The sequence below is a fragment of the Crocodylus siamensis genome, chromosome 7 (genome assembly GCF_052110815.1).
Source record: "Crocodylus siamensis isolate JL-2025a chromosome 7, ASM5211081v1, whole genome shotgun sequence".
Lineage (NCBI taxonomy): Eukaryota > Metazoa > Chordata > Crocodylia > Crocodylidae > Crocodylus > Crocodylus siamensis.
This window is the reverse complement of record NC_143401.1, coordinates 19,853,454-19,880,972: the sequence shown is the minus strand read 5'-3', so window position 1 is coordinate 19,880,972 and position 27,519 is coordinate 19,853,454. Positions and strand designations below refer to the sequence as shown.

General features: G+C 46.7%; 1 pseudogene; it reads left to right on the top strand.

Annotated features, from left to right (window-relative positions):
* The first annotated feature begins 3,104 nt into the window (after positions 1-3,104).
* Positions 3,105-3,470, top strand: LOC149859569 (elongin-B pseudogene; annotated as a pseudogene).
* Positions 3,471-27,519: the final 24,049 nt, after the last annotated feature.

Below are 27,519 nucleotides of genomic sequence, written 5' to 3'. Positions count from 1 at the left end.
GGGTAGCTGGTGGTGATGGTGTGTGTGTGTGTGTGTGTGTGTGTGTGTGTGTGTGTGTGAGAGAGAGAGCTGGCATGATTCTGTATGAGCAGTAGTAATGTGGCCTCATCTTTCATGAACAAATATTTAATCTGTTTCTGTACCAGTGTTGCTTAAGGTGTGAACAATATCCACCATTATAATCAAGCTACTTCCTGGAGTGGCTACCTTTTGCCTTTCTAGGGATGCTGGCCTTGGCCTACCTTTGTCCTGACCATATCAGTTTGAATGGCCCACCAAGAGCTGGACTCTTGCCAGAATATCAAGACTTTCTATCACATCCAGGTGCAGGCCCAAGGGAAGGAATATCGAAGCAGAACAAATTTGAACTAAAAATAAATGCTTTTCTTTTTTTTGATGGACCAGTGAGAGAGACCACTTCCTCTCCCCCATTAGGTGTGAGACTGGGGGCAGATCAGACCCTACAACCATTTATATATGTTATGTTTTTCTAGGTTTAATCTGGACTACAGTTGTAACTATGTACATGTAGATGTCTGTAGTCTGAATTAAAAATGGCTCCAATCTGAATTAACTAATCCTCATTGAATGAGATTTAAAATTAATGCAGACTAGGGCAGTCCGAACTATGCACTTTAAAACATATTAACTATGCAGTTTAAACTGTATATACATGTTAATTAATACAGTGTTGCTTTTGGGCAAAATAATTCTTAGGAACTCAGATAAGCAGATAAACATTACAAATATCAGTTCCGGGAAGGGAAACTCAATTCCATTTTTGCAAAACAATAGGGCCACAAAGTAACACCATTAAAAAAAATCAAGTGTTTCAACACTTCACCCTGCTACATATCAGGTCAAGCACAGTTTCTGGAACAGCACTTTAGATAAGTGCAACAATGTAACAGTGCTTACACAGGCAAGTTATCACCTCCTAATTATTTCCAACCTCTATTAAGGGGCTTTCAAACATAGATGGCATATAACTAGTGCCCCCTGCTATGATAGTCAATGATTATCTATTAACATTTAATTCAAATAGAAATTTCATTCCAATTGTGTGATGCAAATCATTTAACATGGTTTAAAAAGTGCTGAACATGTCTACAAATGGCCCAAGGCTACATTTTAGCCTGCTACTTGAGACAATTGTTTTAATTCCTCAAAGTAGGCCTGGTGCACTCCCCGGCCTTTGTGACCCTTTTCTGGGTGAGAACTGCCTGCTTGTGCTCCTGTAATACTTGCCTGTATCTTCCCAGTGTCTTCTCCCTGTCTTAATCCAAGAGTGAGTATCCTAGCTTCTTGGTTACATCTGCAAGGAAACACCGTAGTCCCACAGTCCCAGGATCTGAGCTGGGCAAGGTAAAGTGGGTTGTATGTATGTGACACAGACCTGTTGGAAACCAAAGTCATTGTTGGAGCTGAGGTGAAAGGCAAATGAAAAACTCTTCAGGCAGTAAAAATTTTCTTTGAATTTATTTACCTCTAGTGTAGATTTTCCACCAATTCTCTGTGGTGTTTGATATCCTTTGTCTCTTTACTCGATGCAAAATATGGAGCACAGAAGGATCTAGGACTAAAATGAATGAAGGCCTTATTACACAGTAATTTTGGAAGGCTCCTGGAACTCTTTAACACCTGGATTGTCTGCACATGAACACATGAAACTGGTTTTAAGTACTCCTTATTCATCTCAAAATTAATCTACTCCAGAGCAAGTTTCTCTCTGATCCATGCTACCCAGCTTGTGTTGCACTAAAGTGTACCCACTCTAGGCTACATCATAGTGTAAACACCCTGCCCCCTCCCTCACCCCCCCCCCCACTCTCCCTTCACCCCAGATCCCTACTTACTGCCTGCTGCCTGTCCCTGCCCTGCTTACTTGTGGCTGCTCCCACTGCCTGTCCTAGGGAAGCAGGCAGGGAAGAGTTAACCTACTTATCTGGCTGCTGTTCTCTGGGCTCCACAGTCAGGGAGCTACAAGTACACAGGGGCAGGAGGGACCCTGGGGAGCTGGGGTGGGGGGGCAGGGGAGGGAGAGCCTGGAATGGGAGGGGGAATGGGCATTCTTACCTTTCTGTCCCCTAGGACTTTGCTGGCCAGAAGTGTAACAACTCCAAACTTGAGCTAGTAGTGATACTCATCAATTTTTATGCAGCTCATGGTGGGTGTGTCTATTAATGCAACTGAATAAACTGTGGAGCAGATTGCTCTGCAATAAACTACTCCTGGGTGCACCATCTACACATACACCTGGAACACCAGCAATTTGAGTCAGGGAGGGGCAGTTTAGGCTAGTGCTGCTCCTGCCCTACTCTACCACCCCTGCAGCAACCAGAGGGAGCTCCAGACTCTGGCCTCAGCTGCCCAGGTGCCAGCCCCAGGCTTTGGCTGACACTGATAGTGTGGCCTGCAGCCTGGGGGGCAGCCCCAGGCTGGCAGAGGGCATGGGGCAAGGGTTGGACCCAAACAGCAGGTGCCTACATTGGGTGGTGGAGGAGCTGGCTGGGTCATGAGGTGCCTGCAGCAGCTGAGCCATGTGGCTAGGCCACAGGCAGGAGTGTGGTCCCCTGCTGGCTGGCTGACCAGGAGTAATTTACTCCTGGGTCATCGGCTACACGTGCATTGCTGTGCAGTAACTAACTCTGTATTAGGATAGTACTTGCATTTCCAAGCACTACTGTGCTGCAGAGTTTGTTAGTTTACTGTGGCTTAATAGCACTGCATGCATAGACCCAATAAATTTACTGTGGAGCTAATTAGGCAACTCCACAGTAAACATCTTGTATACATATGTCCAGTGTAAGGTGTAACAAGGCCCTGACTGGAGAGTTGTGAACAGAATATAGATTGAGAAATTGTATTTCTTCAGGTGAGTAAATGATTCTGTCCTAGAGCTATAGTGCACCCAAATATGTCTGAAAAACAGCACCAAAGACTCCTAGTCCAGGGATCCTGGGCAGGTTTTTTCCTGGCCTCAAACTTCTCCAGATACTGATATTTAGTCTGTTCTGACTTCAGATTTGTTGAAAAATTGCAGTTGCCTTAAGGCCTGATCTCTTTGTGATGTTACAGGATTGTGGGAAGTCCCCAGGGCAGCCATGGATGTGTATTTGATGATACGCCGCCATAGAATGACCATCTTTGTCAATGCCAAAGAGAACACTACTGTTTATGAGCTGAAGAAAGTTGTGGAGGGGATACTAAAGAGGCCTCCAGAGGAACAGCAGCTATACAAGGATGACCAGCTGCTGACTGATGGCACCAAGACTTTGATAGACTGTGGCTTAAGTAGCCAGAACTGTCGTCCCTGTGCACCAGCTACAGTGGGCTTGGCCCTATTCAGACCTGGAAATGGCTCCTTTGAGCCACTGCATATTGACCCCTTTTCCACCACTCCAGAGTTGCCTGATGTTATGAAGCCACAGGATTCAGGTGGCAGCACCGCAGAGCAGGCCATGCACTGAGACCAGCGTTTGCTACTGCACCTCCAACACATCTCACACGTGGACATAGGGGCCAAGTGCCGGTCTCTTTGTCAATCATGTTGCACTCGTGTTCACAGAATTTAAAACTGAGTTGAATAATAAAGCTTAATAGTCTAAATTTCACTGATCCAAACATGTCACAATATCTACAGAGCAAAATGATTATTCTGCTTAATGGGACCCTTGACTCTTCTGGGACAGCAGGTAGAAATAACAACAGTGGCATCTCTAGGATGAGCTAAATTCTAATGTAGTGATTCTCAGACAGAATCCTGTGGCATTATGGGGTGCTCTGAGATCCTTTCCAAGGTGTAATGCAATGTTAGCCCCATCAGGTGTGCAAACATGATTCACAGGATGAATCCAGAGATTCCAAATAGTGATCTAAAACATTTTGACTGAGTGTGGTCTTTCTGAGGCCTTTGCAGCAGAAGAAAACCTCTCTCTCTTTCATAGTCAAAAATGAGTAAAAACTATGAGCTAGCATCTTCTGAGCTGGTCCCTCGAGTCTAAAAAGGTTGAGATTCACATTCATGTTCTAATGCATTGTGCCTAAAGACTTCTTTTCCAGACTATTTCATATGACCTATCCAAACCAGATAAAGCCTAAATTGCAAAAGTTACTTTTACTAGGAAACCAGTGTCATCAGCTGTTGTGACTTAATATTAACTGGACTTAGGTTGATCATTTTTTTCTGAACCCCCCTCTCCTAGTATCATTTGCCCAAAGGAGACACTTGGCTTGCAAATTTCCTTAAAATGGTTCTAGTTGGTATGTTTACATTGGAAAATGTTAACTCCAAGTGCTCCGATCAGTTGGCAAATAAAGAACTCAATCTTAAGGATTTTAATTAGATCTTGATTAAGCCAATCTTTAACACTCTAGAGCCTGACTCCAAGCTTTCTCCATAGTTGGGACTGGCTGTACTCTCCAAAGACACAGTGGCAACAAATATGATATGCACGTTAGCAACACATAAGGACAAACTGGTGTTTAGAGTGAGCACAGGTAAGCAGGAGCTAGTCCAGGTTGGAGGGAGAAACTATTAAAGAAGGATCAGCCAACATGTTAATTAATGAGGGATATTTGCTTCTCTTCATCCTTTTTTTGCCCTCCCAAATTATTTAAGCCAAAGGACAGTGCTTACACAAAACTAAACGGGAATAGACTGGCCAGGAATGAGCTTAGGCTGGATGGTAGAAGAAAGTTTTGGTCAATTAGAGGAGCTGTGCTTCTGTAACATTTTACAATAGCTTTTTAAATTATTTTTTGGTCCCTATGATTCCAAACTTGTCTTAAGATGGAGTTTGAATAAGTATGATATGATGCCTGCAATATAGGGGCCTGGACTTACTGAACTAAGGATTACAGCTGTGTGAAATTTTGCTGGCTGTTTCATTTCATTTCAAGATTTAAACAGCGAGATCTAAATGAAACATAGGGCTTCAAAACAGCCTCAAAACAAAATGAGGGCAGTCAAAACATTTCAAAAGTTTTGAAATATTTTTAGATTTGAAGGAGCCGGGCTGAGTTCTCTTCCCCAGCCCAACTGATCGCAGTGCTGGGGAGGGGATCTGAGTGATCAGGCTGTTTCCTTCCCCAGCTTGATTGAGCTGGGGAAGGGAACTGAGCCCGATCGTACAGCCCCTACAGCCCTCCCGGGTTTACGGCCTCTGATCTGCCTGCTGGATGAGAGAGACCTATGGGCAAGATGTTGAAACAGCATCAAAACAGTGTCACTGTTTAATTAAACAAAAAGGAACAGCAGTTTCAAGTCTAAACAAAATTTGAAACAAAATGCTTTTCCACCAAAACACAAATTGAAATGGAAGCCATTTCACAAGCCCTACTAAGGATTCCTTCCATAGCTGTGCTTCTAAAAATTCAACTACATCCAGTTCCCAAATAAGCTGTTACAAAATGTTTTGATAAATGTAGCACTCTCATCTAAACAGATGCTTGGTGTTAGGCAGAGAATTATTCAAACATTCAGTTCGAGTGATGTAGCTACCAGTGCGCTACCAAAATGGCCTGTCTTGCTGGACAACAAGGGCCTCATATGATGGAAGAGGGCAGTAACTGCATCTTCCTCCATCAGGGGTGGGCAATTATTTTGGGCAGAGGGCCGCTTACCCAGTTATGGCAAACTGTCGAGGGCGGCGTGAGTAGCCCCACCCCTTAACAGGTGCCTTGCCCCCTGGTCACCATCTTGGGACCAATATCCCAATGTCTTGGAACCAGTGTCCCAGGGCCAGCACCAATGGGGCCCAGAGTGGGACGCAGGCTAGCAGGGGCCTGTGGAGCTGGGCTGGGCTGCACCAGCAAGGAGACTGGAGAGCTGTCCTGGCACCATAGAGACCCTGCTGGCCAGGACCCTGTACCCCTGCTGCCCTGCTCTGGGCCCTGCTGGTGCTGGCCTTGGGACACCAGTGCAGGCCCTGTGCTCCTGCACCTACTTACTCCTAGTGTCCCCCAGCCCCATGGTACAGGCAGGGGGCAGCACACAGCCCCAACCCCCTGCTCACCAGCAGGAAAGGAGCTGGTGTGGACTGCGAGGAAAAGCAGCCCTGCTCCTGCCCCCTGGCCAGTGCTTCCTGCTGCAGCTGCTCGCAGCCAGCACGGGGCTGTCCTGAGCAGGCACAGGCAGACCCACGCCGGGCATGGAGCAGGAAAGGGGCCTCTTTTCCCTGCACTCCACACCAGCTTGTAACCCGCCCCCGCTGCCAGCCTGGGCCCTGCGCCAGCTCCGGGCTTGCCCATCATGGCTGCTCCACAATGGCAGCAGCTGCAGCCCCCCTGCTTGCCATGCTGGGCAGTGTTTGCTGCTGCTGCCTGCCCACAGTTTGCGTGCTGGGCAGCACAGGGGCAGCAGTGGCAGCTGCACTGCAGCCTACCACGGCACAAGCTCTGGGCAGGCAGCTGCAGCAAACACTGCCCAGTGCAGCAAGCAGGGGGGCTGCAGCTGCTGCCACCATTGGCACAGCTCTGATGGCTGAGCCCGGAGCCAGTGTGGGGTCACGTTACAAGCTGGTGCTGAGTGCAGGTAAAAGCCGGATAGAATGGCCTCATGGGCCAGATCCAGCCAGCAGGCCATATTTTGCCCACCCCTATCATACATGGTTCTAGTGGGGACATGTTCAGATTCTTTAGGTAGTTAATAACTTGGTGGCCAGTGGAGGAGAGCTACATAACTTGTAAGTGAATTGGAGGAAATAATTTGCACAGGCAGTTTCATATCATGGGGAGATGATCTACAAGGTAGGAAATGTATGATATGACTGAAAATTAATGAGAGAGGATGAGTCTCAGTCATTCAGGGGTTCAAGGTATTAGAACATGTGGATGCAAATTTCAGTTAAAATGTGAAATTTTAGTCAAAATTTCACTCCAGTCAAATTTCAGCTCTGGTGTGCATGCACACAGTAAAGAGGGTTCACTGTGTGTGCGCCATAGCCAAAGGATGTGGCTGCACCCCCTTACCACAATCATGGATGCCAGCGAGCTCAGAGAACTCGGAGCTCCCCTGGTGCTCCACATAGGATCTCATCAGAGTCCTTGCTTTCACATGGCTCCAAAAGGTGAGTTCTACTGTTGTCTGCCCTTCCGTTCCTCTCACCTGCCCCTCTTCACCCTCCCCCAAATCAGTAGCAGGGGAAAGTGGGGATAAGTAAATGAATACTTGCTCACTCATCTGCCTCTGCTTCTGAAGTCATTTTTTTTCTTCAGTTGTCTTGTGTTTGTTAAACTGATGAGACTAAAATTATAGGACATTTTACAATCCTTAATCACACCAAGCATTGATATTATCTGAATTTATTTTACTCAAACTTCTAGAAGAGAGGGAACAGGTACTGAGACGGTACTTAGATCTGGTCCTGCATGTGGAATTCTTCTGTAAGTAGGAGACTTGTACCAGTTACAAGTTCTCTGTTAAAAGCACACCATCAAAATAGCATTACATAGGTCTGATCCCTTATGATATTTTTTTTTGATGCATTAACAGATAAATGAGCCATTACTGCTTAGAACATCTCCTTGGGTTTAGGAAAGAATTTGCTCCATATCTGGTCATGCCCAAAATTGTAAAGCAGATGTTGCAAATAAAAAACATACACTTGAGCAAGGGAAGGGACTTGTTACTAAACCATCCAGCTCTCAGCATCACAGTGTTTACGAGGGTTAACCTTTTCAATCAGCTTGTAACTGCAGGTTTTAGAACAAAAAAGGCTGTTGCAACGCTGTTTGTCATAAGCAGCAGGGGTGATGGCCCTGTCATTGGAAAAGAAAGGAGAGTGGGGTGAGAGTAGGATACCAGTCTGATGAAGCTAAATTGACCAAACACTGGAAGAGGCTGTTGCAGCAGCTCAAGAATCCCAGCAGGAAAACAGTCCTGCCCCTTCAAAACCACTAGCTAGTCTTAAGATTTACACACTCTCCTCTCATGGGAGCTTAACTCTTCTCCTTTGATCTGGTCACAGGGGTGCAATGAACTGCAGAACTTCATCTTCCTCCTCTTCAGTTATTTTTCCCTTCATTTTCTATTTTAAATCCTCCTCCTATGTCTGCCATGCTCCTCCTCTTTGTTCTGCTCTTATCTCATTTGTACCTCTCCTCCACATTTCTGGTTAGTATCAGCTGCCATGTGTAGATGAAACAAGATGCGTGTGTGCACATGAATTTAAAGTGGGCTAAATGCTTTTGCACTGCTTCAATGGTGTCAGTGTTTACACACCTCAGCAGCGTATTACACATTAATTCCCGTCGCTGTAGGAAATTCGGTGGCATAATGTGCCTTAAATGACTTGGGGCACAGCAAACTAAAACTCCTTTGAAGAATTTTAGTTTGCTGCTCCTACAGCCGTGGAGTGAAGCACCGGGCTCCACGTAGCTCCACGGCTCTGCAGGAGGCCCTGCAGGCAGCCTGACAGCAGCCTGGGAAGGCAGGCTCCGTCCAAGAAAAGCAGCAAGCCTGATTCTTCCCCGCAACCTGGAGCCCGCCTGCCTGACCTGCGCAGGGGCCCAGTGCTTCCTTCCGTGGCTGCAGTGCCCCCAGGACCGTCCGAGCCAGGTGTCTGCAGGCGGGTGCTGCCTGGGAGTGCCACTGCTGCCACAAAGGGAGCGCCAGCCCCTCTCCCTTGCCCACCCCCCGCAGCCCAGGGACCACTCCGCCTGCCAGCAGCTTGCCCTCCCCTCCCCACCGGAGAGGCAGGCAAGTCAGTGGGCTGTGTGTATGGCATGGGGATTTAATCATCCCTAAATTGAAGTGGTGTTTTTTAAAACCCACTGCTTCAATTTAGGGCCAGCTTCTCCACTGCTGCTGTCTGAGCTTTGGGCTCAGGGACTGGACAGATAATCCTTTCCCTAAGTTTGAAGTTGAGCCTCTGATGTCCTTCAACCAGCCAGGCCTGCAGATGATGAGCTTGGGGTTTTGGAAGCCAGCAGGCCTCAAGAATAATACCCCATAAAGGAAAAAAGACCCTGGGCAACCTGGGGTGACAGTGATTATCAGTGTGGTGATCCCTTCATCAACATGGTGTGTGTGGCACCTGGGTGAGCTATGTTTTTAGCTTAATCCTGTTGCATAGCACCATTTTTATCTTTGACATGAAACTTCTCATGTAGCATTTTTTTTTCTCTTCACTCTCTCTACCTATGCCTCTGCACATGGGAAGGTGAGACCCACCCACCAACACCACTGTCCCAGCCACTCCTGCCCCACTGTAGCTGGGACTGTGGCAAATGCCTATGCAGGGAAGTGGGTCTAGCTGGGAACAGTGGTGGTGGTGGCAAGCAGATTTGTGCACCTTGGATGTGTCTACATATGCACAGTAACAGGATTCAATAAACTGTAGTATATATCATGCCAGAGTTCATTGCTCCCAGGTGCTGCATTTCCATGTGCACCCAAGACTGCAGCATGTTGAGCTGGGTCAGAGCAGCCTGGCTCTGACCCGGCTCAATGTGCTGTGGATGGGCTGGCTTAGGAACAAGGGTGCTCTGTTGCAGGGCTAGACAGCAGACAGCTCCCATACTGAAGCTCCCTCATGCCCCAGCCAAGCCTGGTCAACCATTTACATGCGTAGTGCTGAGGAGTAAAAAAATTGGGATAGTACTTGTATTTACAAGTACTACCCTGCTGCTGAGTTTATTAGTTTACTGAAGCCTAATAGTCTGCAGATGTAGATACTGAGACATTTACTGTGAAGCTAATCTGTCTACTCTGCAGTAAATGTCTTGTGTAGATATGTCCCTTGAATCTCTAATGGATCTTCAGGGTTTTCTAGGACATGAGTACTATGAGACTGGTATAGTTTATAAAGTTAAAATCATGCGTGGAGCCAGGACTTTGAAAAGGGAACTGCAGGAGCAACAAACAATGCTGGAGGAGTTGGTGCACCCCTACACTCAGCCTCCCCCCGCACTGGGCTAGAAAGTCAGCACTGTGGGAGTAGTGGTTGGATTTTTTTTCTTCATGTCCTTGAATCTGGTAAGAATCCCCTCCTCTGCTCTTGGCACCCTGCCCCTGCCATGCTCAGCAGCACCCTTTTTCCCCACCCATTCCATCCCTTGCCCTTGGTACTGGCCACAGGAAGGGGAAACCCACCCACCAGTGATGCTATTGTGACTGCTCCTGCCCTGCTTTAGCCCAGGAGGCCACATGACATGACTATATGGAGTGCTGGGCTCAGCTGGGGCAGGGGCAGTGTTGGCAAGCAGGTTTCTAATCCCTTCATCTGATCCCAGGCTGGTAGGCAACACCTGGGTTGCTAGGCATGGAGGAATACCCCTGCTGCTTGAAGTATACCTCCTGAGAGTGCTGGTGCACCCCCTTACCGGCTGTGCTCCCCACTTAAGCGATGGGCAGAGTGGACAAGTAGGAGCACCGCTACCCCCCACTGCAAGTGCTGGACGGGGAGTGGGGGTGCCGGATGTAGTGCCACGGCTGCTTCCAGGAGCACTGCTTCCTGGTTGGTGAGTTTTGCCATGGAGGGACCCTCCCTCCCCCCAGCTGGTGACTGGTTGCTGGGGGGGCACATACCTCCCTGACTAAGGTGGCACCAGTCACCCATGGCTGCTTGTGTCCCTGGCTGAGCCCAGCTCCCTGCATAACCCAGCTGGAGTGAGGCAGGAGCTGCTCTGGAGCTCCCCTCACCTCACCTCCAGGTCTGCTGGGGCCAGCAGCAGTGGCAGGTGGGAGACAGGAAGAAAGCCAGGGGTGGGAGGTAGTGCTGAGCATCGAGTGGAAGAGAGCAGATCTCAAGAGGAGGGGTCTTACCTGCTTAAAAAGTCCCCTGCTGCTGCTCCCACAGCATGATCTGGAAGCAGGGAGGTTGGGGGACAACTGCACCACTGAACCCTTATCTAAATCTGCCCCTGATTCAAATAATCCAGCATTATTTTTTGCACTTACACATTGCAACAGGTTATGTATTTGTGGGTACAATGGCACAGATGGCACTCCTTAGTATACCAGGATGCACCAGTGGCATACATCTCTCCATGTTTAAGGCAGCCTGAAGAGAGCATAAAAACAATCATTTAGGATATCAAAATACAGAACTGAAATTGTATGGGTGCCTATGTCCTGAACTTGATATCTATGCTAAAGTCTGGGGCCCATGTATAAAGTAGCATAATTTACCTGAAAAATATTTCACCACCAATACCATGCTCCCACTCCACTCAGGAGAAAGCTGTTGGTGCAGATGTTGCACAAATAAAACTATTTCACAGCAAATAGAAATAGATTTGCTAAATCATAGGGTGGTACATGGGTTCTATTCTATCCCTGGTCTGAGGGGATTCAGACCCATGCTTCCCTCCCACTATGGGCTGCTGGTTAATCTGGATGGGACCACCTCCCACCCTTTCTGTTAGAACTGTGCATTAAAAAAGCCAAACAACCTCTCATGGACCTTGGCTGGACCCAATGATTTCATGAGGTCCCTTCCAGCCCCTAATGTCTATGAAATCTATGAAATGGGGCCAGCAAAAAATAATAATAATAATAATGAGCCAGAGGCTGTAGCTTAGTAATTAAGGATCAGTTCTAAAACGAGTAGTCCTGGGTTCTGGTCCTCTCTCAGACATGTTTCTGTGTTTTATCTGAAGATTGTTTCATACCGTTCAGCAATGAATACCCCAGAGCCTGGTGGTCAGGGCACTGTTGGGAGATGTGTGTTTGAATTCCCCTTAGGCTGAAGAAACCAGTCCTGTACATGTGTATCTGGTACAGACTGATGTGAGTGGAGAGGTATCTAGTGTGTGGAACCTGATTGGGCTTGAGTGTGAGATGCTGGGCAGCCCAGCCTTAGTTAGAGTAGGGGATTTCTGGGATTCCACAGAGGCAAAACTTCACTGCTATGGGAACTTTGGGGTTAAAAAAGAAAGGCCGAAGAACTTTTAGGTGCCTTTAGGTTTAGCTGGGAGCTGAGTGGGGGTTTCAGAATTGCAGTTTTGGACATATATGCCCACTTTGGGAGCCTAAAATCTCACTTTGGATCTGGTTCTTAATCCAGTACAAGTATCAGCAGAATCACTGGAGAAGAGAGAGAGGTGGCTAAAAGCTCATGTTTACCCCTATCCCTCCCTGGCTAACCCAGAGGCACCATGAAGGAACTTGAAGATCTTGGTCGTCTGTTTTATGCTTACAAAGTTGCTTTTGAACTCCAAGAAAATGAAACTCCTTGGACTGACTCCCATTAAAATGGAAGGCCCACATTCTTGTATCCTGAACTAGACCCATGGGGCACACCCCAGTGAGCATGCACTTGCAGGGATACACGTTTCCTGCAGGACAAATAGCAGCAACACATATTTGTGCTGTTGCCATTTGTCCTCAGGCACACCCCAGCTTGCACAGTCTGGCACATGGCAAAGTGACCCGGGTGGAGTAAAGGAGGCTGAGGCCAGCACCTGTGCTGGACTCAGCAGCCTTACCTGTGATCCTGGGCACCTCCCAAGGCAGCAGCAGTGCCGAGCTGGCTGGTGGCTGACCAGGCTCCCTTTCTGGCAGTGGATGCTGCTGCCATGTGTGCCATACCACTTGTTTTCCCATTTTTTTTCTACACCAGGATCTCCCAGTGTCAAAAAACCCACCATGATGCAAATTAGCAGCATGGTGAACAGATACAGATGCACAGTATGCAGTTTGTGGGACCTCAGACTACTCTCAGATGTCACAGACTGCATGTGTGTGTTTGTCTGGACATACCCATGGAGACCCAATCATCAGTGACATTGGGGCACCTAATTCCTACTGAAACTGAAGGGAGCCCCTGCTCAGTTGAAGACTGACATCCTTTAATCAACCACAAATCTGTGAGAATCTGTGCAATAGGGGAAAGCTCTCCTCTGCATCCTTCCTGCTGCTCCCCATTCTTTCCAGTGCTCTCCTTGTCCTTATTGTTTATCATTGCATTCCTGCTTCTTCCCTTCCCTTCTATGACAGATAGACATGGACTAAAAGGGACAAAACTAAAATGGCCCCTTTATAGTCTTTTGTAAGTAGCTTCAAATACGCTGTCCAAGACAATGCAGAAGTTAGCATTTCCTACCTTTCTTGGCCTTTCCTTTTTTTGGCTCAAAGTAACATTGGGCATTGGATAAGGTGATGGCAGCATTGAAGGCAAGAAGGAAGCCCAAGATGTGCATCTGTGTAAGGGAAAGAAGCAGTTGTATTGTCACCAGACAATGCGATTGAGTGGGTTCATTCTCTGTGCTGAAAAGTTCCTATGAGCCTCGTAAGTCCTTTCCCCTCCAACTCAGTGAGGAAGCAAGGTGGTGGGAGTGGGGCTAGGGAAGGTGTTATACAAACACTGCCGGTGACTGTTCAGCACATGACTTTGAAATTCCCTTTCCATGAACATTTGTGCCAGTTGAATTCAATCACCTGAAGGAAAGTGGAATGTTCCTGGAAAGTGAACAAAGGACAGGGTGACAGTAGCTGAAGGAAGGACATTTTTCTCATGACTAGTACTATGGTGAGGTGTGGCATTACTAAGAACTTGTGTCTTAGGTTAAATACAGAGAGTCAAAAAGCCTGAGATGGAATCGATCCAATCTTCTCTAAGCTACAGATTGGACTATTAACAAGCAGAACTCACATTCACTCTTCAGTTGGGAAAAAACAGGCAGATGTCTGCACTGGCCAAGGCCGGAAGGCAACAGTTGCTTTTGCACACCTCCCAGCATGCCAGCCATTTACCGGGGGCTCCCAAGCACAGCCGAGGGGTGGCCATCCCTCACTGGCTAGGGTCCTGAAAGCAGATTAAGTGCTGACTGATAACTTCGCGCTGCCATGGGAGCCAGCATTGCCTTGGAAAATATGGTTTCACACAACAAAGTTTCTTCTGGTTTGCCCTGGAATTAGCAGGAGGAGGATCTGGTTCAGCACGGTCACACGTTGCTCTCCACTACAGCAGGGTCAATCAGGAGTCCCTCTAATAACATCAGTCAGTCCTAAGTGATGAGAATCAGGCCCAATGGAATCATGTGAGATCAGAATATGACCGTCTCGGTCCTGGCAGCTCACTTCAGTGCCGATATGTGGAGTAGGGCACTGAATTATAGCTGCTGAAGAAACCTGGCTTGAAACTTTGAATTTGCTATTTCTTTATTCTCAACCCTCGAAGTCATAAAACAAAAAAGAAAACTCTGAGTTTTCAGCTGCCCAGCACCTCTATTCCCCTCAACTTCAGTGGTAATTTCAGTACTCAGCATCTCTGAAATTCAAGCTATCAAGGCATGAAATACCCAGTGAATGAGACTCCCAATTAGTACAAATTGTAATGGTTTCTTTTTTGTTCAGTTGGTCTCTGTTTCTTAAGAAGCGGATAGAAATCACTAAAATAAACACTCATAAAACAGTAATGATTTCTTATCAGTATTATCTGGGACTTAATTCAAATCAGTAATCAAGAGACCCCTCATATTTCTCACTTTAAATATAGGGAACTGAAGCTGTGCATGCTTGGAACTGTAATGGGGGTACACACTATAAATATACATCTTCACATTCATATTTGGAGCATACATACTTACATATGTACAATATCTATGCAATGAAATCAGTCTTTACCATGAAGAGGCAGACTTTGAACCTTTGAAATGTGAATCTTCAATATGACCCAGCTGCATTGTCTTCTAACTAATATGCTTTTGTCTGAAATGAATTGAACTTCCAAGATCAAACCTTTAATTAGCTCACCACAGCCGTATAGATCAGAAAATAGATCTAAGAATTGGAGAGGTTTTCACCATGGTAACTGCTCCAAAAATCCATGAAGTTGTACACACACACAAGATGTCCTTACTGCAGCAAATGTTTAGATCCACTGGCAAGCTGTTAAGTATGGCTATTTTCCCTAATAAACCCAACTGGCAACATTAAAATAATTAGCAATATATGACTCCCATACTTCTACAAACTGAAAGATAAATCGCAAGTCAACTTACCTTTGCAAAACACTTCTCTTCCAAAGAGCATACAGTTGTGTTGTGAAGGTCATTACCTTTGCCCACTCCCATGTCTGATGTGGCCCATATCTGAATATTAATTTATGTATTCACAGAATCATTAATTTTTGTTCTAAGAGATGCAGGAACTGACTTAGTGGGATGTCCACCATTTCCAGGACTCAAGTGACAGGGCCAGAAACTGGACTCAAATGACGGGGCCAGAAACTATTCTACCTACTAGACACCTGAGGCCATGGACAGACATTTACATTGTAGCACTAGAAGTGCTGCAGCATTTGAAGTCCTACAAAAATATACTACCACAGGCAGGGCCAGATGTGCTACAACGTTGCCATAAAGAAATACAGTAGCCTATTTGCTAACTCCTTACTCTGCTGGGAGAGGAGAGCCCAGTCACAGAAGATCAGTGAGGTGGAGAAGGACCCATTCACATTTTGGATTAGCAGTTTTCCAGCAACTCACTCCTGCAGTATGGGATAGGGTCACACTTACATACTGTTACCTGTCAGCTCTGTGTTCTTGGGGAGCCCTGACGCAGTACCCAGCCTGTCTGACTCATGAAGGACTTACCCCCCCGCAACCAGAACTGATCAGAGGAAGGACTTAAAAAAGGCAATGGAGATGCAGTGGGAGACACTCCTAAACCCCTCCAGACAAGGGTGATAGGAGTAAGGCAACTCCCTTAGTCTCATTTACATCAAAGAGGGGACAGGGAGGCACCTCTATTAGCATTCAGAGCAGAGAACAGAGATTCCAAGGCAAGGACTGCACTGAACTCTGGGACGAGAGCAGCAGGGGAGCAGTGCATGGTGAGGGAATCTCTGCTCCAAATGCTAATCAACCCACATCTGCACACACCCAGCTCAGCTTTTGTCAGACCAATTCTAGTGATGACTCCTTTCTTGGTACCCAAAACACTGAATCTGCCTGTTTGCATTGTGAACTTTCTCAGAATAACAGCAGCCCATAGCCAAGAAGGATCAGCTCCTATTGTCCAGCATAACAAACCAACTCTGACATACTCCCTTGAGCCATCATTCACCTATAAACAAATCTAGTGTTCTCTCTTGAACCATTGTTGTTTCCCTACAAAAACCCCTACCCAAGCTCACATTTCTGTTCTGGTGCTTGGATCCAAACTCTGCATCAGTTCCACTGGGATTTCACCTTCTCTGCCTGGAATACCTCCACAGATCATGCTGGCGGCCCTGCCTGTCTCCAGCACTCTGGACCAGAAACTGGACAGCTCAGCTGCAAGCTCCAGCAAACACCTGGAGCCTTGACTGGTTCAAGCTTCATGGAGTGGTGAAATCCCAACTCTCTCTCTCTCTCTGTTTAAGCCCACTTTCTAAGCCTGAGATTTGATTTAATCCTTCTCTCTCTCTTACTCTAAGCATGACTTTATAAACCTGATTTTTGTTAATCAGATTTGAGCTAGATTTCCCAAAATACCCAACTGAAATCATGTAATTCTGTAACTGTTTGGTTTGTTTTTCCTTGTATGGCAATTACTACTAGTATCATCATATGTTTCATATACCTGGTAATAAAATAACTTTTATGGTCAAGCTGGTTGCCATACTCTTTCTCTCCAAACCTTGTTTACTCTTCCTTCTCCTCAACTCCCCCCATTTGCTCTGCAGCCATGCTTCTTTTACCTAGGCCAAAGTTCCTTGTACAGCCCAAAAATCCTGTGGGGTCTGCTCATCAAGGGAGTTAGTATTAGGACAATTGGGACAAGAAATTGGGAAGTGCTGTGCCATGGCATATGAGGGTGTCGGCCTGTAAGTGCTGATTGACCCGGCCGGTTCAGATGTTCTCTGTTCCTGTGCTGAGTCTGTGGCACATGAGGGTATCAACCTGGAAATGCTGAGTAACCCTGCCTGCTCAGATGTGCTCTGTTAATCTGTGTGTGTGTGAGAGCTGGAGGAAACCAGCCACATTGAAACTAAGCCCTGCAAGCTAGCTCCATTGGGGGTGAGGACTTGAAGAAGAGATAGATAGAGCTCCGCATAGACATACAAGTGATACAAGCAGTACATTGATAGAATTGCAGAGACCCCAGAAACATAACTCTAATAAATGAGTGTATCCCAAAGGGATGGGCAAATCTAGTAACAATACTTCTGTCCATTTAGTTGCCTTATCAGTGGCATAGGAGCTGGTCCTCAGTGCCTCTGGCAATGGCATTGTGAGGAACCTGTAAAAGTAGAAGATTCTTCTATATTTTTCATGCTCACAACCCAGAAGAGCAGAGCAAAAATTCCAAAGCACAAGTCAAAAATGTTGACACAAGTACCGCCACCTTTTAGATAAAAAGGAACTGATGCAGGTCCTAACAAAAGCCATTGTCCTTCTTTATTAATCCATTTTCATCTTTCTATGTCCTTGTTCCCAAGTTTCTGACCTAGAAGTAGGTTACACTGAATATAGGCCTTTGGCTTCTATCTTCTATGCTGCGTATTGAGTGGAAAACAAAACACAGAATTATAGGGACAGAGAATCACTGAAGTCAATGCACTTACCCCAGTTTACAGTAGCTGGGGACTCAGCTGGGTAAGTATAAGCACAATTTGGACAAGTGCAGAAGAAACTTCATAACCTCTTTGCTGATGTGTGTCTTTTACTCCATTAGCTCTTCCCCCCTCACTTACCATTACCTAAAACTAAGACAACCCCTAGCAATGTAAAGAGTAGGGTGGTATCTCTTTCACATTTGCTTGGCCCTTGTGCCATTAGTTCATTTGTGACCTTTGGCATTCATCACCCTGAGGCAAGCCATCATTACAGCGGCAAATGCATTCAGTTACAGTCCATTAGTTCAGGGACACAAAGTTTAGAAGTGTCTGTTCTGTCCCCTAGGCATGATCACAAATGTTCTTGTTGCAAGTACCAAGCTGCCCTGTCCTGCTCCTCTCATCTAGTTTGTTATTTAAAAATACTTCCCACACATATGGAATATTTTTCCCTGACAGGGCTTCTCTATCTGTCATTAAGTACAGTTTCAGGAAACCAGTTTTTTTCCACTCAGTAAGATAAGTTTTTACTTTTGCATCTGTGGCAATTCTACATTGATTGTCCTTTAAGAACATGATTTTGAACTGAACCATCTGGCATACCTAAATTGCCTGATTTCCCTAGGTCCTCAAAGAAGAATCTGAGGCACAGGATCACCCTGAAAAGCCTATAGAAAACTGAAGCAGAACTTCTACAGCCTGAAGTTTTCCAACTCCATGACTGTTCTCTCTTATGAATCATCATAAGTTACGATGCACTGGCATTACTGATTATTTTAAGCATCATTTTAATTCAGGTTTTTTTATCTTTCGAAAGTTACAAAAGTGTGTTAATATGCTTTGTTTAAAGTTAACACTATTAACTTGCAAATGTCCTTTCTGTTTCTGTTCATCCTTCAGCCACAAGCCATGTGTCTGTCTGCTTGCCTGTTGCTTTCTAGTGTTCCCATCACTACTACGGTATTCACAAGTCAAAAGGCAAACATGACAGTTTTTGTCTGGAAATTTCCTTTGTTTTCTTTTTCTTTTTTAAATGGCTGTTTTTTCAGAATTCATCTATTCTTATGGGCCCACACGTGTTTTACAAGTCAATGGAAGTTGAGATAGTGGATCCTCTAAGGCTTGCCATACTCAAGGGGATGTCTTTAATTCTGTATGCACTGAACAAGCACATGCTTGATTATGGTTCAGTTTCATTGAATCTCATCAGTTTTCTTCTCTGGGACCAGTGAATTTGGCACAGCTTAAGAATGACTTAACCTGGACTTCAGCATGTGTCATAGTTGGGCAGACCAAGTGTTGTACGATGTTTGGGGAAATTTTTACAGAGTTATCAGATTTTGGGGCCTTTATCTACCAATGAACTCCAGCATATGACTAATTTCTGAAGTCAATGGAACAACCTTGATGGTTTAAATTAAGTACAAGCTTAGGGGTTTGCTGGTTTAGGGCCTTGGTGAACTTTAGGAAGCCTACTAATCTGCTGGTACCTGCAAACATTTATGATGTGGATCTACTGAGATAGAGCCAGCCCTTGCACTGAATCTCATCAAGCACTCTGGAATGAAACACATTTGACATTTCTGGGCAAAGTAATTTTTGAGATATGTGATGACAAAAAGAATTGGAAGAAGTGTCACAGTGAGTTGCACTTCCCTCCCCCCACCCCTAAGCCCTATAATCTAGGAATGTCCTAGTCTGATCCACCTCCAGAATCTCCCCCAAGTATGTGCTCTTGTAAAGTATATAGGAAAACTTTTAAGCACCAGTGATGTTGGGGAGGAATTAACTGGACCTGTAGTGGAAAACTAGTTACAACCTTAAAGATAAGGGAGTTGATACTGTTGAGAGGTAGCAATTTCTTTCTATCTGTAGACATCTACTGGAAAAGAATTGAGTTTGCCCATCAGTACAGCATGAATTTTCCTCAGGCATGGGGACAATCTGTTAGCTCAGGAACAAATGATTCAGGAAAGGTCCTAATGTTCTTTACTCTCATTGCTCTGGGCATGAAATGTCCCTGCTGCAAGCAGCTGATTTTACTCTGCTTGGGTCCCAGCCTACCTGCCTGGTCTGCATCCTATAATTCATCCTATAATAATAGAAATATTATTATTTCTAACACTCCCTTCCACATTTATGCTTAAGTTTTACCCTCCATCTGGCGTAATTTTCAAATACAGTACAGGCTTTTGTCTATTCCACCCCAGGGTCAAAATTGCCAGTAACTCTGTTCATGTAAGTGTAACTGAATGCAGCTGTAGTGTCTTGCAATGTCTAATTTTATTCAGATGTAGGATGGCACAGAGGCTTTCATAAGTTCAGCTGACCTGACTCCTTGAATGTAGGAATGTAGTGAGAAGTAAGTTATCATCTGAAAAGAGTTCTCTGGAGATGCTGCAAGTCTTTTTAAAAAAGGCAGAAGAGCCTCTGCATGATGTGTTAACAGAAGTCCTATTTTCCTGGAAAGAAGGAAGTGGGTTGATCTTATTATGAGCAAGGTAGGGGCAAAATCAGTGGTCTCTTCATGTACACAGATGTTTTGTTTTTCTTTAGTTATGTACTGTCATTACAGTTCAAATATGTAGTGGTTGCTGATATCACCGAATGCTTAGGTAGCTGAGGGTGGGAGACACCTTAACAATATAACATTGTTTAATCTTATTTTTATTATCCACATCTCAGTAGCAAAACTGAAGCATGCTTTTCTTCTCCTAACTCTACAGTACGCATAAAGACTATGTGCTGGCCTAAAAAAAGATGTATGAGCTCCAGCACTTAACAGGGAGAAGTCTAATGCTTTCTTCTTAAAACATTATCTCAGCCTACCCTCAATAAAGGGCTTCACTGGGAAAAGAGTAGTGGAGAGAAAAGGCTGCAGTAAATTCACCTACTCTCTTTAGAAGGGCATACCCTGGTACAACAAATCCCTTACATGGGAAAGAGAAAACTGGCTGCCAGCTTTCCCATATGTACACTTGTCGCAGGGCACTTAGGCGCCTTGCGCCTAAAATGGAAGTGACCTGGGAGAGACCCCTAGTGGTGAGAAGGGGAAGGCTCAGCTGCCAGTCACCAGAGCCGCACAGGTGCGGGTTGCCAAGACAACCAGCGAATACCACCTGACCGGAAAGGGGCAGGGCCGACCTATATAAAGGTGATCCAGTCTGAGGCCAGGGAGGTCAGTTCCCTGCTAGCAGCTGAGGAAGAGGGAGCTCTGCTGGGGAGTAAGCAGAGCAGAGAAGCTGATGGCCTGAGCAGTTTCTGCTTGATGATACTGGGTGGAGGAAAACCCTGGTAGGGATGTGAATGATGGTTAACCAGTTTGGCTTGGAATTTATGTTGTAGCCCAGGAGCATGAGTTTCCTGTTTTTGTAGTTATATAAGACCGGAGGACCGGGTGAGGCTAATAGGGGTTGGAGGAGGCCTCATAGGGGCTCCACGGTAGCGTGGAGACCCAGCGCCAGAGAAGGCGCGGCGTTTTGGGGTGTATTGACCCTGGCCCCAGTGCAGGCAAGAGCGCGGGGAAAGGCCCCAGTGCGGGCGAGAGCGCAGGGAAAGGCCAGAGAGCGCCCTTAAGGGCACGGGCAATGGAGAAAGACGAGCCAGAGGACCCGTGAGGGCACGGGTGACTGTGGGACCCACACGTAGCCCCAGAGGCTATAGTGCACAGTGTTATCAAAGGCAGGGCACAGACTAGGACATCACAGGGCACCGTGCCAAAGGGGGTAAAAAGGCAGCCTCCCTTTAAGAGTATCAATATCAAAGACATGGCGGGCGAGATAGAGAGGGTGCATTGAAACCAATTTGGCATGGTAAGGGGGGCGCTAGGGGAGTTCACGGCACCCCTAGGTCCTGCCCCTGTCACAGCACTCTTTCTGTTTCTCATGTAAACATCATCAGGTTGGGGTTTTTTTAGTTAAATTTTTTTTTGTGCCAATAAGATGGGCTTTAGGAAGCACATTCGAAACAATTACAAGTATATGCTTTGGCTTTATAAAGTATTAGAAAAGCCCTTTACATTGTGAGAGGACAGCAGCAAGATTGGTGTTTAAAACAGTGATCACTTTTTTCCCCCTCTTCTCCACAGTGTGGAGCTGGTGTCCCTGCAAACTGCATCCCTTAGCTAGATACATGCATCCACCTAACTAAAGTGATGGGAACTTTTATCACCAGCTGGATGTGGATCCCGGTTGCATGCTGCTGATCCGTTAACAAACTATTTCCAAGTTACCCTAGGCCTTGTACAGAGTGTATGGGGAGAGTTTGCAAGCTCTCTCTTTGCCCATTTAAATATACCTATCTTCTCTTAACTATTGGAAGGAAATAATATCACTTGACAAATGTACATACTAAGGGCACCTGGTGGAAAGGCATGCAGTGTTCTGAGAGGGTGGATTTAAGTGGGTATAAAGGAAAGACCATAGGAGATGAGGAGAAATGCCCTGAATTGTCTTAAATGTTGTACACTTTCCAGCTAAGAAAAACTTACTTTTCTGAAGCTTTCTTACAGAGCCTATTGTGTAATACTTTCTGATAAAAAGAATTTAGCTATATTAAGATGGGGGGTGGCGCCTTCTAAGAAGAGGAGAACATGCTGATTTTTTTTTTTTCCCTTCAGTACTGGAATTCTGACAGATTCAAGGAAAGCCCCCAAGAGCTGCCTCCAGCACTAAGTCACCTAAGACCAGCCTTGGTCTTTCATAGATTTTAGGGCTGGAAGGAACGTTAGATCATTGAGTCCAACCCCCTGCCTTGGGCAGGAAAGAGTGCTGTGGTCATATGATCCCAGCCAGGTATTTGTCCAATCTTCTCTTAAATACCTCCAAGGAAGGGGACAGCACCACCTCCCTTGGAAGTATATTTCATATTTTGGCAGCCCTCACTGTAATTAATTTTTTCCTGATGTTCAATCTAAATTTGCCCTCCTTTAGTTTGTGGCCATTGTTTTTAGTTACCCTGATGGGTGCCCTGGTAAACATCATATCCCCTTTTTCCTGCTGTGTCTCTCCCCCCCCGCCCAAATGAGTTTGTAGATGTTTACAAGATCACCTCTCAGCCTTCTCTTGCAGAGGCTGAAGAGATTCAGGTCCCTCAATCAGTCCTCATAGAGTTTTTCCTCTAGGTGTTTAACCAGATGGGTGGCCCTCCTCTGAACCCTTTCCAGGTTATCCACATCCCCCTTGAAGTGCAGTGCTCAAAATTGGACACGGTACTCCAGCTGCGGCCTGACCAATGACTCACAGAGGGGAAGTATCACTTTCCTAGACATGTTTGTGATGCACCTACTTATGCAAGAAAGAGTGTGGTTAGCTTTATCTATTACTTCCTCACATTGGTGACTTGTGTTCATTTTGGAGTCAACTACTACTCTGAGATCCCTTTCCACAGTTGTGCTACTTAGAGTAATACCTCCCAGGCTATAGAAGTGTTGATGATTCTTGCTCCCCAGGTGCAACACATGACATTTGTCTTTGTTAAACTGCATCCTATTCTGTTCTGCCCACCTTCCAGGCAGATTTCGACAAGCTGGGGTTTGCTCCCTGCCCTCTAATTTGTTTACCTCATCCCATAGTTTGGTGTTGTCAGCAGATTTGGACAGGATGTTTTGTACTCCCTCATCCAAGTCACTAATGAAGGTATTGTACAGTACCAGCTCAAGATAGAGCCTGGGGGGACTCCGCTGCCTACTTTTCTCCATGTAAAAACCAACCCATCCATCACCACTCCCTGGATGCATCCCATAAGTCAATTTTCCACCCAGCAGACTGTGTAATAATCTGCATTGCATCTGTTTAGTTCAGTTGTAAGAATTGGGTGCAACATTGTGTCAAAAGCCTTTTTAAAATCTAAGTAAATAACATCTACCTCTATTCCTTCATCCAAGCATTTTGTAATCTGGTTGTAAAAAGAAGCCAGGTTAGTCGGGCAGGATCTGCTACTATGAACCCATGCTGCTTACCCCTTAGCATTATTTTACCCACTGGTCCCCCACAGATGTGATCCTTAACAATTTTCTCAAAGGTCTTGCAAAGGATAGAGGTGAGACTAACCGGCCTATAGTTACCTGGTTCCTCCTTCCTCCCCTTCTTGAAAATAGGGACCACATTGGCCCTCTTCCAGTCCTCTGGGACCTATCCTGAGCACCATGAGTACACAAACAATCGTGCCAGTGGTTCCACTATGACTCCAGCTAATTCCCTAAGTACCTAGAATGAAGATTATCAGGGGCTGTTGACTTAAATACATCCAACCCCTCCAAGTACCCCTTTACTAGGTCAGCCCTGGCAATTGGTGGATTGGTATCCGTCTCGTGCTTACCTAAAATCCCATTGAGATGCGGGCTTGTATCCATGTCCAGGAACACAGATGCAAAGAAGTCATTTAGGAGCTCTGCTTTTGCCATCCTATCTGTTACTAGTTGCCATAGTCCATCTTGAAGGGGCCCTATGTTACCTTGTGCTTTGTTTTTACTTCCTATGTATTTAAAGAATGACTTTGTGTTCTCTTCTAGGTTGGCTGATCTCCTCCGGCAGGCTTTAAACTAGGCTCATCAGGGGAAGGGGAAGACGAGGGCGGAGGAAGCCTTGGACCACTAAACCAAGCATCACCCACAAGAACAGCCCAGCCTAAGACCAACGATGAGCAGAACAAATACCCAGGTAAGTAACAGGGGCCTGGGAGTACTGAGATTAGGAGGCCAGTGCATGCATCTTCAGGAGGCCTCAAATGCCTCTACACAAATGCTTGTAGTATGGGAACAAGCAGGAGGAATGTACCTTCCTGCTAGCTGACACCAACCCAGACATATTGGGGCTCACCAAAACATGATGGAACCCAGCGTAAGACTGAGCATTGAATATCAAGGGCTATAGGCTGTACAGGAGGGATAGGACAGGGAAGAAAGATGGGGGTGTGGCACTCTACGTCAAGGAGAAATACACATCATCAGTGAGTAGCATGGGGTCAGAGGAGGGGCACACTGAAGTGCTCTGGGTTAGAATACAAGGGAGTCGAGGGGTAAGGGACTTAACGGTGGGGGTCTACTACAGACCACCCAACCAAGGGGAAGAACTAGACCGGAAATTCTTAAGTCAGCTCATGGAGGTAGTTAGGTCAAACGACATGGTCATCATGGGTGACCTGAACTTTCCAGACATCTGCTGGAAAGAGCAGTCAGCCAGGTCTGACCGCTCACGTAGGCTCCTAGCCAAGATACATGACCTCCATCTAACCCAGGAGGTGCACAGCCCCACCAGGGGAGATGCCTTGTTGGTTCTGGTCCTAGCCACAGGTGATGACTTGGTGAGGGGTCTGCGGATGCTCGACCACCTGGGCAACAGTGATCATCACCTGCTGGAATTCACCATCCAGCACAAGGTGGCAAAGGTCTGCAGCAAGGCAGCAGCCCTGGACTTCAGGAGGGCAGATTTTAATGAGGTAAGGAGATAAGTCGTGGAAGCACTGAGGTCCTGGAGGGGAGAGGAATCAGGTGTCCAAGAAGAGTGGTCATTCTTTAAGGAGAAGATAAAATCCCATTGCAGATCAAAGGAGGAAAGAAGGCGAAAAAGCCCCCATGGCTTACCAAAAGCATCCGGGAATGTCTCCTAGCTAAAAACGAGGCATACACCCAGTGGAAGGGAGGGGCCATCACCAGGGAGGACTATAGCTCGGTTGCTCGGGGCTGTAGGGGGGCAGTCAGGAAGGCCAAGGCCGAGATGGAACTGGGACTAGCTACCCGGATCAAGGACAACAAGAAGTCCTTTTTTAAATACATAGGGGGTAAAAAGAAGGTACCAGGTAATGTGGGGCCTCTGCAGGACACACTAGGAAATCTGGTTGTTGCACCAGACAGCAAAGCTAACCTATTTAAAAATGTCTTTGCCTCCATTTTTCTGACCAGGGACTGGCTCACACACCCCCCCCCACCGGGACCCCCATAGGACCCAGGGGAGGTGCACCCAGGTCTAGGATTGGTGAGGACCTAGTCAGGGAACTTCTGGAGGGACTGGACATATTTAAATCAGCAGGTTCTAATGATCTCCACCCCAGAGTGCTGAGGGAATTAGCAGAGGTCATTGCGGGACCCTGGCACAGCTTTACGAGCACTCATGGTGCTCTGGTGTGGTGCCAAAGGACTGGAAAAGGGCCAATGTGGTTCCCATTTTCAAAAAAGGGAGGAAGGAGGACCCAGGAAACTATAGGCCAGTCAGTTTTACCTTGATCCTGGGTAAGCTTTTTGAGAGAATTATCCTGGTACATGCCCGTGAGGGGCCAGCAGGGGAGATTATGCTTAGTGGCAACCAGCGTGGGTTCATTAGAGGCAGGTCCTGTCAGACCAACCCAGTGGCTTTCTACAACCAGGTCACAAAATCCTTAGATGCAGGCATAGCAGTGGATGTAGTCTTTCTGGACTTTAGGAAGGCCTTCAACACTGTCTCTCATCCCTTTCTCATTAAAAAACTAGGAGACTGTGGCATCAATACCTACACAGTCAAATGGGTCACCCTAGTTGACTGGAGGGCTGCAGAAGAGGGGTGGATCCCAGGACAGCCAATCCAGCAGACTTATACCACAAGTGAGTTAGCTAATAAAGACATCCTTATAGAGCCCATTATACAGAATTAATACACCCAACTATTTATAGCATCACCAACAATAACAATAGATACTGAATAGGAAAATATAACTATACCAGATATTAGACGCACCCTGTCTGGGTTCCAACTACTTGGTCCCTCAAATGGGATAGGGTCTTCTCCCCCTAGGCCCCCTGGGGGTTCCACAGAACCCTCACCAGTGTATATTTGGGGTCTCCTCCCCTCCGACCCTGCAGAGCAGAGGGTATGTGGAGCCTTCCCCCTTGCCCACTCCCCCCAGGGTCCCTTGCCCAGTGTCGCCTCCCCTGCAGGACCCAGGTTCCCAGTAACTCACAGTCCTTCCTGCGGGGGCTGTCTATCTGGCCTTTGGGTCCCCACACCCTCTCAGGCCTCCTGGAGCCATTGGCCTTGAGTTGAGAGTCCTTCCTTCTGGGCCCTGGGCCCCATGTTGGGCACCCAGGGAGCTCCTATAGCCTACTGACTCTGGTTTCCCAGCCTCATGTTGGGGGTCTTTCCCCTTCCCAGGCCCTGCTGTGGACACCGGGGCTCTTTTAGGTTAATGCTGAACCACACCGGCCTAGAGCCAGGGCTAACTTGAGCAGCCTTGACCTGCTCCCAGGGCTACCTCTCCGTGTGGTGACCTGTGCACCAGGTGGGGCCCAAGCAGCCTCAAGTTGCTCCTAGGGCCGGCTCTCCATGTGCCGATCCACATACTGCTTCACCCACCACTTACCGGGTTCACAGGCTCAAGTTCCCTCGAGGGCCTCCCAGAGCCTGAGCACGGTGTGCTGATCTGCGCACCTTCCAGGCTCAGGCAGGGTCCCAATGATGGTCTTCTCTGGAGCTCCTCTTTCCTTACTGTCTCTTGCCACATCTGCCCAGCTGCTGAGCATGATAGGCTTTTATTTACACCAGAGCCCCACCCCTGAAGTCTGCTGGACTTGCAAAGCACAGTCTTCAATCAGGTCCAGGGGCTTCTTGCTCCCCCTCACCCTTTCCGAGCAGGGGCAGGGCAAGCCCCTCCCAGCTGTTACCTGATTGGTGGAAATGTTCCACCAATCCGAAGTGTCCTTCTCCAAGCCAGGCTTGCCAGGCAAAAGTGGTGAGCCTGCCACGTTAACTTTTGCTGCCAATCTAACTCCATTTCTGCTTTGGCCTTCCTCACTGCTTCCCTGCAAGCTTGACCCAAGCAGGTATATTTCTCCATGGTGGCTGCCCCCTGCCTCCACAAGTCTGTAGGCCTCTTTTCCCTTCCAGGCTCTCCTGGATTTCCATGCTCAACTAAGAGGGTTTCTTTGCTCTTTGGCCCTCCTTTATGTGTATTGAGATTGTCACTTTCTGTGCCTGCAGGATCAGTCCCTTGACAAATGCCCACCCTTCCTGGACTCCCATCTCTCTGATGCTTTTCCCCATCAGTCCCTCCCAAACTAATC